This window comes from Halichoerus grypus, chromosome 8 (genome assembly GCF_964656455.1).
Source record: "Halichoerus grypus chromosome 8, mHalGry1.hap1.1, whole genome shotgun sequence".
Classification (NCBI taxonomy): domain Eukaryota; kingdom Metazoa; phylum Chordata; class Mammalia; order Carnivora; family Phocidae; genus Halichoerus; species Halichoerus grypus.
The window spans coordinates 120,058,214-120,072,160 of record NC_135719.1 but is presented as its reverse complement, the minus strand read 5'-3'; the positions used below and the strand labels follow the sequence as shown (position 1 = coordinate 120,072,160).

The following is a 13,947-nucleotide window of genomic DNA, read 5'->3' as shown; positions in this document are numbered from 1 at the left end:
CTGGGACACTGGATGCGGTGAGCTGGGCCTCAGCAGCCACCACTAATGGTACAAGACCGCAACATCTCGAGAATATTTTCAGCCTGTTTGCACTTATCAAATATCACACTGGAAACCCCAGAAATGTGCATAGCATCCTTTCCAGAATGAGGGCGATTTCACAAATCTGGCCTGGTGCAGGGTGAGTTTCTTGGAATTTTAGCCTCGGAGTGGGCCTGGCCTCCCTGTTCTGGTTCACCTGCCTGGGTCCCCAGGGCTCCAGCCCCTCGCCGGCCCACCTGCCACATGCCCAGGTGGCTCTGGAGACCCACTCTCCAGCCACGAGGTGTCTGCACTCCTCCTCCGGCTTTTTGGCTCCCTCTTCCCAGCTCTGGGAGTCCCGTGGCACTCAGCAGCTGGTGATTCTGGCAGTCTAAGAACTCCAGAGTTCAGGGCCCGAGGTCGCTGTGGCCTCCGCTGTGGTTTTTCTGAAGCTCCATTTCATGGGGGCCAGAGGTGAATCCTTTCCTCCAGAGACCCCGGCAGGCGGGTCTGAAGCAAAGTTCAAGGAACAGTCGCTTCCACCATGGCTGGGGTGTTGGGCATCTGGCTCAGACGCAGCCTGACAGCACTCGGACAGGCGGCCCAGAAGCGGCCATGGGACCGGGGCGGCGGGGGGGGGTCTGGGTGGGGTGGGGTGGTGGGGTGGTGGTGTACTGAAGTGGCCCAAGGCAAGGCGCCGTGTACCCAGCTTCCCGGCTCGGGCTTCCCACCAGTTTAACAAGAGCCGTCATCATTAACTCCCTGAATGCTTTTATTAAAAGTTCCATGTTACCCGACACTTGAACATAATTAAAACAGAACAACCGTTTGCAGTTAACTTTACCTTTTATGACCTCACAGATTTTTACAAGGATGTCCCAGAACGCCTTCTTTTCAAAGGAAAGCCAAGAGGTCTGCCAAGGGCCCCAAGAAAGTGCAGAGAGCGGAACCCTGAATCTCCTCATACTCATAAATGAGAAGATGAAAGAAAAAAAACATGTACTGTTTTTTTATGGTCATAAAAGTAACACATGGTCACAGAGGACAATTTGGAAGACACAGAAAAGTATAAAAAAATCAAATAGAAGCCACCCGCAATCCCACCCCTCGAGACTACTGTCAGTGGTCTGTGTGTACATGCCCTTCCTGAGTATGAAAATATCTCTTGGCATCTGCCCCTTTCAAAGAAAGGTAGAAACAGACTGGGGCACTACAATTCATGCTTTCATAAATGAGGCTCTAAAATGTGTCCTATTTCAGGTAAATTTGATATAGGGATCAGTAAAAAGAATCAAATGAATGAATCCACAAGTAAGTGAGGGCCTGCTTTGTGTAAAGTACTGTGGGGGGATTAGAGATACCCGTGGCATGGCTCCTGGCCCCGAGAAGGCAGAGGGAGAGGACAAGCAATGTGGAGAGTGGCTTTTGACATTTGTATCCTCAGTTCCTAGTGGAGCTCACTGTTGGGCCCTCTGCAGGGAGCTGCGTAGTGCCCAGCACAAAGGCTATTCATTATTCATTTACTGAACAGGTCTTTACCTCATGCCTAGTCTGAGTCAGGGGGAAATGTGTTCAGGTTTTGGAGCAGGGAACCATTGTGATGAGGGCAGCGTTTTAGGAGAATGACGTGGACACAGGCTTGCCGGCTGGTGGGGTGGTGGTTACCTTTATGTGTCCACTCCGCTAGGCCGTGGTCCCCAGATACTTGGTGAAAACAACAAGTTAGATGTTGCTCTGAAGGCTTTTTTCAGATAAGAGTAACTTTTAAATCAGTAGATGTTGCGTAGAGCGGATGACCTGCTGTGATGTGGGTGGCCCACATCCAATCCGTTGAAGGTCTTGAGAGAAAAGACTGGAGTCCCCTGAGGAAAAGGGAATTTTGCTTCCAGACTGCCTTTGGACTCAAGCTGCAATTTCAGACTTGCCAGCCAATTGCATGAGCCAATTTCTTAAAATCTGTGTGTGTGTGTGTGTGTGTGTGTGTGTCTGTCTGTCTGTCTGTCTGGGTGTGGCTGTGTGTCTGTCTGTCTGGGTGTGGCTGTGCATGTAGCTACATCTCTTCACACATCTGTATACATCAATGTGTGTGCGTGTCTATGTGCGTGTTCATGTGTGTCTATTTGTTTGGGTCCACTGGGGGCTGTAGGCAGGGATGAGTCTGTCATGGAGTCCCCAGAAGAGGACTTGGTTGCTAGATTTTCAGTCAGTTCAGACAGCTTGCTGGGGGCAACAGTCCACACCAGTCTGGGAAGCAGGCAGGAAGGGGGGGGGCAAGTGGGAAAGCAGGTCCTGTGGTGTCTGGAGCTGGAACAGCCCACAGGAAAGGGGCAGGAGACTCAGGTGGGTTTGGGAAAAGGACAGCCAGAGGCCAAAGTGGTACAGAGAGGCCTGGGAGACAGTTCAGGGACATACATGCCTCAAATCTAGAGGCATGCCTAGGGATGGGTTTTTGCCAGGACCGAGCAGGCTGGGACAGTAAGGGCCTGCACTGGGGGTTGTCTGTGGAGAGCGAGGTCTCGAAGTCAGGGCAGGGGATTGATTTGAGGACAATGGTGACTTCAGTTTGGACCTGTTGGGCTTGAGGAAGTCACAGAATAAGACTTTCAAGGGTGAGGAACAGGTAATGACCAGTGTCATGCTCCAGAAAGGACAAGGAGAATGAGGAATGGGAAAAGCCATTGAGCTTAACAATTAGGTGGTCTTGGTAACCTCAGTGGAGGTGACAAAAGCTGGTGTGAAGGAAGGAGGCAGTGGGTAATCGTGGTAGGAGGGGAGCAGCGTTTGTACTGTGCTATATGGAAAGGAAAAAAGAAAACAGGATAATAACACGAGTGGACAGCAGAGTTGAGTGATGGGAGCCCAGTGCATATTTGAATCAAGAATGAAACTCAATCATCAAGATATTTAGCCCTGATCTCATTAAGTACTTCCTCTGAGAGTTAGCAAACTGATATCCTTTAATCATGCCTTATATTTATAAAGGCGTCTCTCCAAAGAACTCCAGGTGCTCAATAAACATTAATTAATTCACTCTTGCAGCCTCCTTTAGGGAAAAGTTGGTGGCAGGTATCATCCTTATGTTTATGGGCACGGATATTGTGGCGGAGATGAGAACCAAGTTCATGCAACTAGTCATACCTGGCTCTCCCCCTTCTGCTTCTAGGCCATTCCTAAGTCACCCACATCTTGCCAGGACCCCCATGTTACTGGGGAGACTTGGCTCTGAGACAGACCAACTACAGGGTTCATGCTTTAGAGGGTAGCCTCAGGATAATCCCGGGGGGGTCCTGGGGCTGCCAGCTGTGGGGCTCTGGGAATGAAGCTAGTGTTTGCTTAGTCCTGGGCCATATGGGGGCCTAAGCAGCTTACTCTGTCTGCTGAGTCCTTAAGGGTCACAAACAAATGCTGAGTCTCAGCAACAACAAAATTGCCAAACTCAAGAAAGCATGCAGTTGTTCTGTTTGTGTTTCATGGGTACTCTCACATGGGAAATTCTCCAGTGTCTTCTAGTAGGGAAATGCCCCCGGTCTTTATGCTTTGCACTGTGCAAGATCCAACCATTTGCTCAGAAGCCAAATGATCTCTAAATGCCAATAGTAATCAAGGACAGTCCACTAAGATGATTTAGTCACCTCTGGTGGTGAGCTTGGGCTTTATCGGGCCAAGAAGTGAAGGGAATCCCCAAGATCCCAATGGTGAAGTTGGTCTGCAAAGCCCCCCAGCTGTGGCATATAGAGGGACAATTAACCTAAAGTCATGCTGTCCTTCCAGGATTGGGCCTGCCGACACCTGTTGAACTCTGTGAGCTGGCAATACTAAGACTCCTAGCTAATGAACACTGGCTCTTATGGGATCAGCTAAGCCGTTCACATTCCTAGTCCGGTGTTTATGCCACTTGGGTGGACCTGGGAAAATCAAGGGGCCACCGGCATGTTGGCCCAAAGCCAGGGTTTAATTAAGCCTTAAATCTCCAGTGATTCCACCAGGGGCCTGATCCTCGTGAGGCCAGCCAAAGGGAGAAGCATCCCAGGGAGCACTGGGTCGGCTTCTTTTGAGTCTTCCCCTCAACCCATTGTTTGGGGGAAGCCTTGCTTGTTAGTGCAAATAATCCCCTCAAAGTCACAGAGCAGCGTAGAGAAAACCAGAGGACCAGCCCTGCGCTGGAGCAGCCTAATTATGGCACCTCTATCACCGTAAGCAAGTTGTTTCCCACACCCGTCTGCTGCATTTGGTGGAACGTGGATATCCATGAGCAAAGAGAAGATAGATTAGCACAATAACACTTTACTTTCGAAGTTTCTGTTGAAGGATTCTTGGTGTTTGATCATAAATTACCAAAAATAAGTCTTGTTCAGGAAATGGAATGATTAGGGATGACTATTTGAATTGGAAGGCCGAGCAGGTCCTATTACCCTGCAGGGCAGAGGTCTGGGACACACAGCCGAGGTCTAATCTCTGGGGGACCAGCAGCCCCCTGGGAAGGAAGAGAGTGATAAGAAGTGCTTCTAATGGGGGGAGGGACCTGGGATTTTCTGGGGATTTTTATCTTTTCCTTCATGTCCCCATCCCTCTTTCATAGCCTTGGAGCAGAGAAATCGCAGCCTTTTACAATTTAGGGGAAGAGGACCAGTGCCAGAATGGGCAGTCGTGGTGCAGACCCACCTCATGTCTGGATGGCCAAAGGTGAGAATATTTTCAAAGAACTGCTGGATGAAGGACATGGATGCAAGTGGACCGCAGGTGGGGCTGATGGGATGGAAGATTGTGGGAAGAGAACTGCAGAGTCTCGTCTTTCTCTAGCTTATTTATTTTCTTATTTGAAGAGTGTAAGGGGTAAGTCCTCGGGTCTTGGGGTCAGATGATCTGAGTTTGCACTCTGGAAAATGCCACCTGGAAACCTGGTCCCACCCCATTTGGGAGCCCACCAGCCCCACAGTTCCTGTACCTACACGGAGTCAGTGGCTTTCCCAAAGAGGGTGGGGCCAGATTTCTGCCTTGTGGCATCTCCCTTCTGCAGCAGCTGGGGAGGTAGCATGCTAGCCTCCTGGATATTTCTGAAATGAGTTGTGACCTGTAACGTTAGGATGGCATCTGGCACTAAGTAAGTTTTCTGTGTTGTTAGCACCGTCCTCCTCCTCCTGAGCCTGGAGTTGGTTGAATATGGAGATTTGCCCCTGCTGCCCTAGCTCCTGGCAGCCTCCCTGGGTGCAAAGAGTGTGGGAACAGGGCACTGGCCTGTGTCTGATGGCTCGCACTGCAGTGGGTCACAAAGGAGCAGCAAAGGGAGCGGCCAGCTCAGATAGGGCTCTGGAGATGAAAGCCACCGTGTTTGCCTTCCCAAAGTGCCGCTGTGTTCCTGAAGGCCTGCAGCTTCCTCTGCCCTGCTGGGGTTTTTTTTTTTTTTTTTTTTCTTCCCAGTTCCTCTCAGTGATATCTTAAGAGGCAAACTTCCAGCACTAACAGGAGGTCTTTTGTTCTCCTTTTCTCTAAGTGGACTTTAACCCAGTTACGACAGATGAGTCATTGTAAAAACAAACAAATAATAATACTCCATTTTCTTAAAGGCTCTTCCATGCCTGCTGACAGAAAAGGGGGAACCTGACACTGCACTGGGCCTTTGGGGCTTCTCCCTGCCCCAACCCTATGGAGGCACAGTTCCGAAGAACCTTCCAGAACACACGAGAGCCCAGCACTGTGGAACTGTTCAGCAAAGCTCTGGCTTGTTTAGAATTGTGTCTGATTTGGGGTGGCCCTGGGGGCTCCGAGGAATTTTGGTCTCTGCACAGTCCTGCTTGAGATTTACAGTCCTGGATTCAAGTAAATTCTGGACTTACCTCCCTTCACACATTATTTATATGTGAAACAGGGTTAATAGACACGTGATGATTCTATCAGGAAGGACTTTGCAGTAGAATATCTTCTGCTCTGTTAGATGACATACAAGTGCAGTCCGCATCTATTCAATAAAAGTTCACCAGGCACTCGGGCATTGGGGTTACAGAGATGAGAAAGACCCACTTCCTGCCCTCAGGTAGTTAGACCTATAAGTAAATGAATACAGTGACTTCTGATACAGGTGAGACACAACATGTGCCAAGGTGGGGTAAGAAAGGGGATGACATTTCTATCCAGAAATATTGGGAAAGTCTTCTTAGAGAAGATGGCATTTGAGCTAAGTCTTGAACCATGAGGTTCCGGGAGGAGTGGGGCGAATATGGCAGGGAGAGGGAGAAAGGGGCATAACAGAAGGACTGAAACCCATGGCAGGTTGGGACCCACCCTGTGCAAACCCCCTCCAGTCTTTGTCCAGGCATTTTTGCCTACATGCTTAAGTAGAGCTGGACCCTCAATTTCCTAAGAAGGAGCCAGCTCTGGATGAACATGCTCAGGACTCAGGTCTGAGATGTCTTCTGGCTGCATCACCCATTAAGGCCTGTGTAGGGCCACTAGCCCCCAGGTTCATTGCTAGAGCACAGCGATGGCTCCTGAGGGGTGATGGGACACATGTTCTGCAGGATGCTGTCACCCACTGTGTCCTACATTCTGGAGCTCAGATGCATAGTGCAGTACACTCATGTCCCCAATGAGACCATCAGTCTAATTGCCTGGAAAACTCCTACTCATTATTCACCTCAACTTACAAGTCTTCTTTACTGGGAAGAGCTTCTAGAAGCTGTGGGTAGAATTAACAGCACTCTTCTTTGTGTACCCGTGGCTCGTTCTTCTTACCTTGCTTTAGGCTTTAACCATAATCTATTATCATTTCTCACTTTCCCTGAGTTCCCTTCTCCTGGGCTGTGAACTCCTGGAGGGGATGGTTGGTAATGCAGAGTATTTGGTTCATGTACATACAAGGTGTTCAATAGATGTTTGTTAAATGGACATGTGAATGAATGAATGAGGTTTGAGTTGGTGTGTTTTGCATGGTCTGACAATGATATCAACAGAAAGCTTCACCTTCATCATCTTTGATAATAAAATGATAGGGCCTAAGGATTTCCTACTAAAAGCATCACTTTGTGCATAAGTAGATTTCTCACCCCGAATGTACTTTCATTGAGAATTTAGATTAAAATCAGATTGAACCCTATGGGGTTCTAGGGCCAAGAGAACCCTAGTCTATTTTTCCAAGCTGACTTCTCTGCTATAGCCAATCCTCAGAACTGAAGCAGTGAGGCTCTTTAGTTTAATCTGTTGTTTTCATCCCCTGAAATACAATTCTTTATTTCTGTGTCGATCATCTGAAAAGTGAACATCTCCCCAGCTTGTGCTCTGGCAAGGATAGAGAAGGGTAGACTTCTGTCCAGCAGGGTCAGGCTATTCCCTTTCTCTCTTTCTTTCTTTTCTTTCTTTCTTTCTTTCTTTCTTTCTTTCTTTCTTTCTTTCTTTCTTTCTTTCTTTCTTTCTTTCTTTCCTTCCTTCCTTCCTTCTCTCTCTCTCTCTTTCTTTCTTTCTTTCTTCTTTCTTTCTCCCTCTCTCACTCCCCCCACCTCTTTCTCTCTTGAAGAGTCTTATCAAGGGCCAGGATGGTGGGAGCCTTATTCTACAGGGTAAGTGCTCCTCAGCTGGCCCTTCCTTGCCCACTCTTTATTCCCCCACAGGCAATCAAGAGTAGAGGGCACAAAATGAAATCAGTGGTAGGGCTGGGGCGATCATAGCTGCTGGGGATGGACCCCAGACTCAGTGCATAGCCTGGCCCAGCCTCTGATTCTTTGCTTTGGGATACTGCAGGGCCCTGCTTCAGACCTCATCTCCTGGGCTTTAAAAGGATGAGTAAAAAAATTCCAGGAACAGGCTTGGTCTCAGACATGAGATGGTTAATTACTTCTGTGAAAATGGAAACCTTCGTCTCCTGATATGTGCAATGACAGGCACCAGAGGAATTTTCCAGGACAAGAGAAGAATGAGTTTTCCAAGGACAGGCTGACTGAGAAAAGCCACCATCTGACCATGCACGAGAATTAGGTAATGCAGTCCCCCCCGGGGATGGCAGGGATGACCAGCTGGAATAGCAGACCACGAGAACAGTGACGCTCCCTGCTACCTTCTAGGTGTGTCGCCAAGATCTGCCACTGCCATTTCCAGTGAGGAGAAGGGGATGATCTTGACCATTCTGCTTCGGAAAGAAATGGTGATAAAGAAGAGCTAAAACTAGATGGGTTTTTAGAAATCTGTGACAGAAATGGTGTGTACGATGGCCTGTTCTCTATTCAGCAGCAGATTTTACAGTGGTTTCCTTCCATGAAATCAGTTATTGCTCCCTTTGTCCACTCTCAGCCCCCCCTCTATGCGGGACGCTGTTCCGTGAACCAGACAAGCAAAACCCAACTGTGTCAGTCCCTTAATTGTGTTCTTTCCAGTTCCCTTCCTTGTCCTTCCACGGTTCTCCCAAGCCCTCCCCTTCTAGCTGCGACAGCAGATTTTCACAACTCGGAGGGATAGGGTGCAGTAAAAAGGCTCAGGAGAAGGGATGATTCACCCTCATGTTTGAAAACCCACGGAGCAGCTGTTGAGGTTTGTAATTGTTCTCTGTGAGCCCCTATCTACTCATTTAAGATCCCGTGGAGAAGTTTGTTCCTGGTTAGAAGAAAAATTGGTTTTGGTACCATTAATTCCCAGTGTCAGGTGGGAAGGAAACCTTTCCAAAGCTGTTACTGTCAGTGAGTAATTCACCTTGGTGATGTTGCTTAGGACATCAACAACTCTGTGCCTCTTGCTTCTTAAGTATCTGTTGTGGGAAGGGCTGAGAAATTTGAATTTCCAAAATAAAATAGAGAATAGACATGGGATAAGAAACAGGAAACCCATTTTCTGGCCTTTAAGACAATCTTTTTTTTTTTTTTAATAATTTTTTCCCCCAGGTTTTGGAATAATATATGTTCATGGAAGAAAATTTGAAAAAATAGAGACTGGGTCGCCTGGGTGGCTCAGTTGTCTGGGCATCCAACTCTTGATTTCAGCTCAGGTCATGATCTCAGGGTCATAAGCTCAAGCTCTGAGTTGGGCTCCTTGCTGGGCATGGAGCCTGCTTGAGATTCTCTCTTGGCCCTTCCCTCCCCCCCAAAAAACAAAAAATAGAGACCAAAATAAAAAAAGTCAAGCCAAATCTTACTACCCAGAGATAGCACAATTAACATTTTTATACATATTCTTCCAGTTAAAAAATACACAATACTTTATTCTTACAAGACTGCTATGTTCTGTCCATACTGCTTTACAATTTGCTTTTTCCTTTTAATGATATGCTGTGAATATTTTCCCATGAGATTAAGCCTTCTTCTAGCACATAATTCTAATAACGGCCCACTATTCCATTATACAGATGTTTGTGTAACTAATACCTTATGGGTGACATTTAGGTTGTGTCTATTTTTTTTAAAAAGATCTTATTTATTTATTTGAGAGAGAGAATGAGAGAGAGAGAGCATGAGAGGGGGGAGGATCAGAGGGAGAAGCAGACTCCCTGCTGAGCAGGGAGCCTGATGCAGGACTCGATCCTGGGACTCCAGGATCATGACCTGAGCCGAAGGCCATCGCTTAACCAACTGAGCCCCTAGGTTGTGTCTATTTTGTGTTATTTTAAGTAACATAATGTACACGCTGGGACACTAACTCAGGCTGTTCCATTGTCCCGGTCATCAGTCACGTGGTCCTTCCTCAAAAGCCATTGGTCATTTTGTGGGCCAGAGAAACTATATCACAGGTGATTTCATAACCCTTTCTCAGAACACAAGGACAAATTTGATTTACTCAAATAGATTTAGCCTTGCAGGTTCTCTTAATTCCACAGAAACACCCACCAATGTAAAAAGACAGTTGTGTTTAACTCATTTATTCATATATGCACTATTTCAGACAAAACACATTCCCTTGTTTGGTTCCCCTTTGACTCCGGTCGTCTTTTGACAGGGAAGGCGAGCTTATTGTAATAGCAGCAGAAGCTTGTAATGAGCAAGGTAAATCAGTAGAGGCACCTGGAAGCATGCATTCTGGGATGAATCACAGGCCATTTTGAGTCATACTCTGCGTCTAGTACTTCCGGTGTCACTGTTCTGCTTGGTTGGAGTAGATAGTCCAGAGGAGAATAGCAGAAAGGACCAAGGCTCCCAGCAAGCCAAAGGGTTAAGAAGACTTGGCCACTGAGCAAACTCCCAGCTGAGAATTTGGGGCAGAATCTAGACCACTGGTTCCTGGTTTGAGAAACTCAAGCTGCCACCTGAAGGTATGCCTTACGTGCCTCCCGTTTCTATATTGCTGGCACTTTAGCCTAGCAGGAAGGCCCAGAGGAAACAGGCTGCCAGGTGAAGGGGCAGGTGCTTCATGCCTGGGAGCTTGGTCTGGGTGGGGCAGATCAGCAGAGCCACCTCCCGTGCCATCGCCCCTTCTCGTCCCAGTGGCCTCACATACACCTTCAACAGTCGTTGGAGGATGAGATCGCTAAGGAAGAAATTCTCATTTTGTGAGGCAAAGTCTAGACCCTCTTGCCATCTCTGAGGCCTGAGGCTTCCAGAAGAGGCTGGTAGAGGGAGAGGAGTTCAAGGGGGATGGCATAGGAACACACATGGTGGCTGAAATATGCAAAGTGTGAGAAATTAAAAATTTGCAGGGATGGAATGGTGGCATATGTGCTCATACTCACTCACTCACTCACTCACTCACAGTTTAATGGGGTTTCTGGGAGAGGAAATTGTGATCTTCAATGTCTATAAAAAGTCCTGGAGTGAGCTCTCAAAAGAGAGTGGGGGTGGGGAGCTGGGCGATCACAAGGTTCCCATCAGGCGAACATGTTTGTCTTACCTCGCTTCTCAGCTGCTCTGATATGTCACCAGACACCCCTGCCCAGTCTGACAGTCCCCTGGCCACAAACAGCACCCCAGTGAGCCACTTCTTTCTGGACTGCTCCAGCCCTGGCTGATGAGCTTAGTCATCTCCTCTTCTAGGAAAGCAGGCCGAGCTTCTAGGAAAGATTAACTGCAACAGAACATGGCTGCCTCCCACCACCTCCCTCAGCCACCCTGGTCTTTCTTCCAGGCTGAAGACTGATGTGGGGGAGGTTTATAGACGGGATGCTGGGAATAGATCAGTATTCCTGCCCTGGGTGATTGAGGAGCTGGGCAGAGTCAGCAGGAGCCTCTCTTCATGCCCATGACTGGACACCATGGCGCCATATAAATGCCAGCCCAGAGAATTCTCCACCTCCAACCAGCCCAGGTGACAGGCACCTGCATCTTGGCCTCCGTTAATTAAGAAGAAACAGCCCCATGCTCATTTGCCAACCTTTTATACCAAGGAATTCCCTTGAATTCCCTCTCTGTCCCATCAGATTTCATCTCTCCCTCTCCTTGAAGCCTATAGGGATAAGCCCTCACTGGTTCTTTCTACAGTTTTCTTCTCCCTACCAGTGGGACAACTTGGCCCCTACCTGCAGCCTCTGTCCACCTCAGCCTCAAGGATCCCATGTGACCATGGGCTGATGAGAGCTTGAGAGCCAACCCAGAGAGCCCACCATGGGGAGGCCCAACTCTAAGGGCATGTCAAAACAATTCTGTGGAATGGGCTCTGTTATCCTCATTTTCCAGATGAGGATACTGAGCCCAGAAAGGTTCATTAATTTTCCAAAAGTCACACAGATAAAATAGTGGCAGAGTGAGGATTTGCATCTGGCAGCTTGGCTTTGGAGTCCTGCCTGCAAGGCCATATACCAGATGGAAGGAAAATAGCTCTGTTTCTATCCGTCCTACTGCTGTCCCAGATCTGACCTTGGGCCTCAGTCTGACAGGAATCTGTCTTGCTCCTGTGCTTGGACTCTTGTTTTAGAGACTTCCTGGTATGCTTATCTCTCTAGGATACCTTAGGATACCCTAAGGTATTCTTACCATCCCTCATTTCAAGTTCTGGAATCCTACCCTAAGCCCATGTCGATGGTCATTGCCCTGGACCTTTCTGACAGATCCCAGACAATAAGATTGATGTCTTTCTCAACTCTGAGTCCCACACAGAGCTCCTAGCACAGTGCCTAACACACAAGAGGTGTTTCATTTACATTTGCTGAGGGAAATCAATGTCAAATGCTCTGCGCCTCAGTTTCCTCATCTGTTCAGCGAGAGCATCATAAATAGAGTTTTGTGAGAATGAATTAAGTGAATCTATGTAAAGCTTTTGGAACAGTGCCTGGCACATGGCGAGTGCGCTGTAAGTGTAGGCGGTTACTATTGTATATACAGGTGGAAGGCCATTCTGGTGAAGACTCTGGGCTCTGGGTCAAATCCTATCTCTGCCACTTCTCAGATTTACGATTTTTGGCATTTGACCTAAACTTTTCAATGCTTGTTTTCCCATTTAAAAATTGCATAACAATCCTTGTACCTCACAGGGGTTTTTGAGAATTAAATGAGATAATATATGCAAAGTGCCTGGCATAGAGAAAGATATCACTAAATGATAGCCAAAAAATGATTAACTATACTATCGTGATTATTTTACAACTGAGATGCATATGTTTAAAGCATTTTGGGTCACTCAGTCTTCTTCTTATGACAGATTTCTCCCTTTTCTTTTTTAAAAATATAATGATTCCACAATTCTATACATCACTTGGTGCTGATCAAGATAAGTGTATTCTTAATTCCCTTCACCCATCTTATCCATCCCCCTACCTACCTCCCCTCTGGTAACCACCAGTTTGTTCTCTGAAGTTAAGAGTCTGTTTTTTGTCTCTTTTTTTCTTTGTTCATGTGTTTTGTTTCTTAAGTTCCACATATGAGTGAAATCATATGGTATTTGTTTTTGACTGACTTATTTCACTTAGCATTATACCCTCAAGCTCCACCCATGTTGCTGCAAATGGCAAGATCTCATTCTTTTTTATGGCAGAGGAATATTCCATTGTGCATATATACCACATCTTCATTATCCATTCATCTGTCAGTGGGCACTTGGGCTGCTTCCACAGTTTGGCTATTATAAATAATGCTGCAATAAACATAGGGGTGCATGTATCTTTTCAAATTAATGTTTTCATATTCTTTGGGTAAATACCCAGTAGTGGAATTATAGGATCATATTATAACTCTGTTTTTAATTTTTTGAGGACCCTCCATACTGTTTTTCACAGTAGCTGCACCAGTTTGCATTCCCACCAACAGTGCTTGAGGGTTCCTTTTTCCCCACATCCTTGCCAACACTTGTTGTTTCTTGTGTTTTTGATTTTAGCCATTCTGACAGGTGTGAGGTGATCTTGCATTGTAGTTTTGATTTGCATTTCCCTGATGATAAGTGATGTTGAGCATCTTTTCATGTGTCTGTTGGCCATCTGGATGTCTTCTATGGAAAAATGTCTGTTCATGTCTTCTGCTCATTTTTAATTGGATTATTTGGTTTTTTTGGTGTTGAGTTGTGTAAGTTCTTTATATATTTTGGACATTAACCCTTTATCAGATATGACATTTGCAAATATCTTCTCCCATTCAGTAGGTTGCCATTTAATTTTGTTGATTATTTCTTTCACTGTGCAGAAGCTTTTTATTTTGATGTAGTCCCAGTAGTTTATTTTTGCTTTTTTTCCCCTTGTCTAAGGAGATGTATGTAGAAAGAATTTGCTACTGTCAAAGTCTGAGACATTACTGCCTGTGCTCTCTTCTAGGAGTTTTGTTTGTTTGTTTGTTTGTTTGGTTTCAGGTCTCACATTTAGGTCTTTAATGAATTTTGAAATATGTTTTGAATATATTTTTGTGTATGGTGTAAGAAAGTGGTCCAGTTTCATTCTTCTGGATGTAGCTGCCCAGTTTTCCCAACACTGTTTGTTGAAGAGACAGACTTTTCCCCACTGCATAGTCTTGCCTCCTTTGTGGAAGATTAATTGGCCATATAATCATGGGTTTGTTTCTGGGCTCTCTATTCTCTTCCATTGGTCTATGTGTCTATTTC

General features: G+C 46.5%; 1 long non-coding RNA gene across 1 annotated transcript; it reads left to right on the top strand.

The window, feature by feature from the left end:
* The first annotated feature begins 731 nt into the window (after positions 1–731).
* LOC144378863 (uncharacterized) lies at positions 732–8,844 on the top strand. The gene is made up of 3 exons (XR_013440744.1): positions 732–4,704; positions 7,753–7,986; positions 8,073–8,844. It is a non-coding gene; the product is annotated as an uncharacterized LOC144378863 (long non-coding RNA).
* The last annotated feature ends 5,103 nt before the right edge of the window (positions 8,845–13,947 follow it).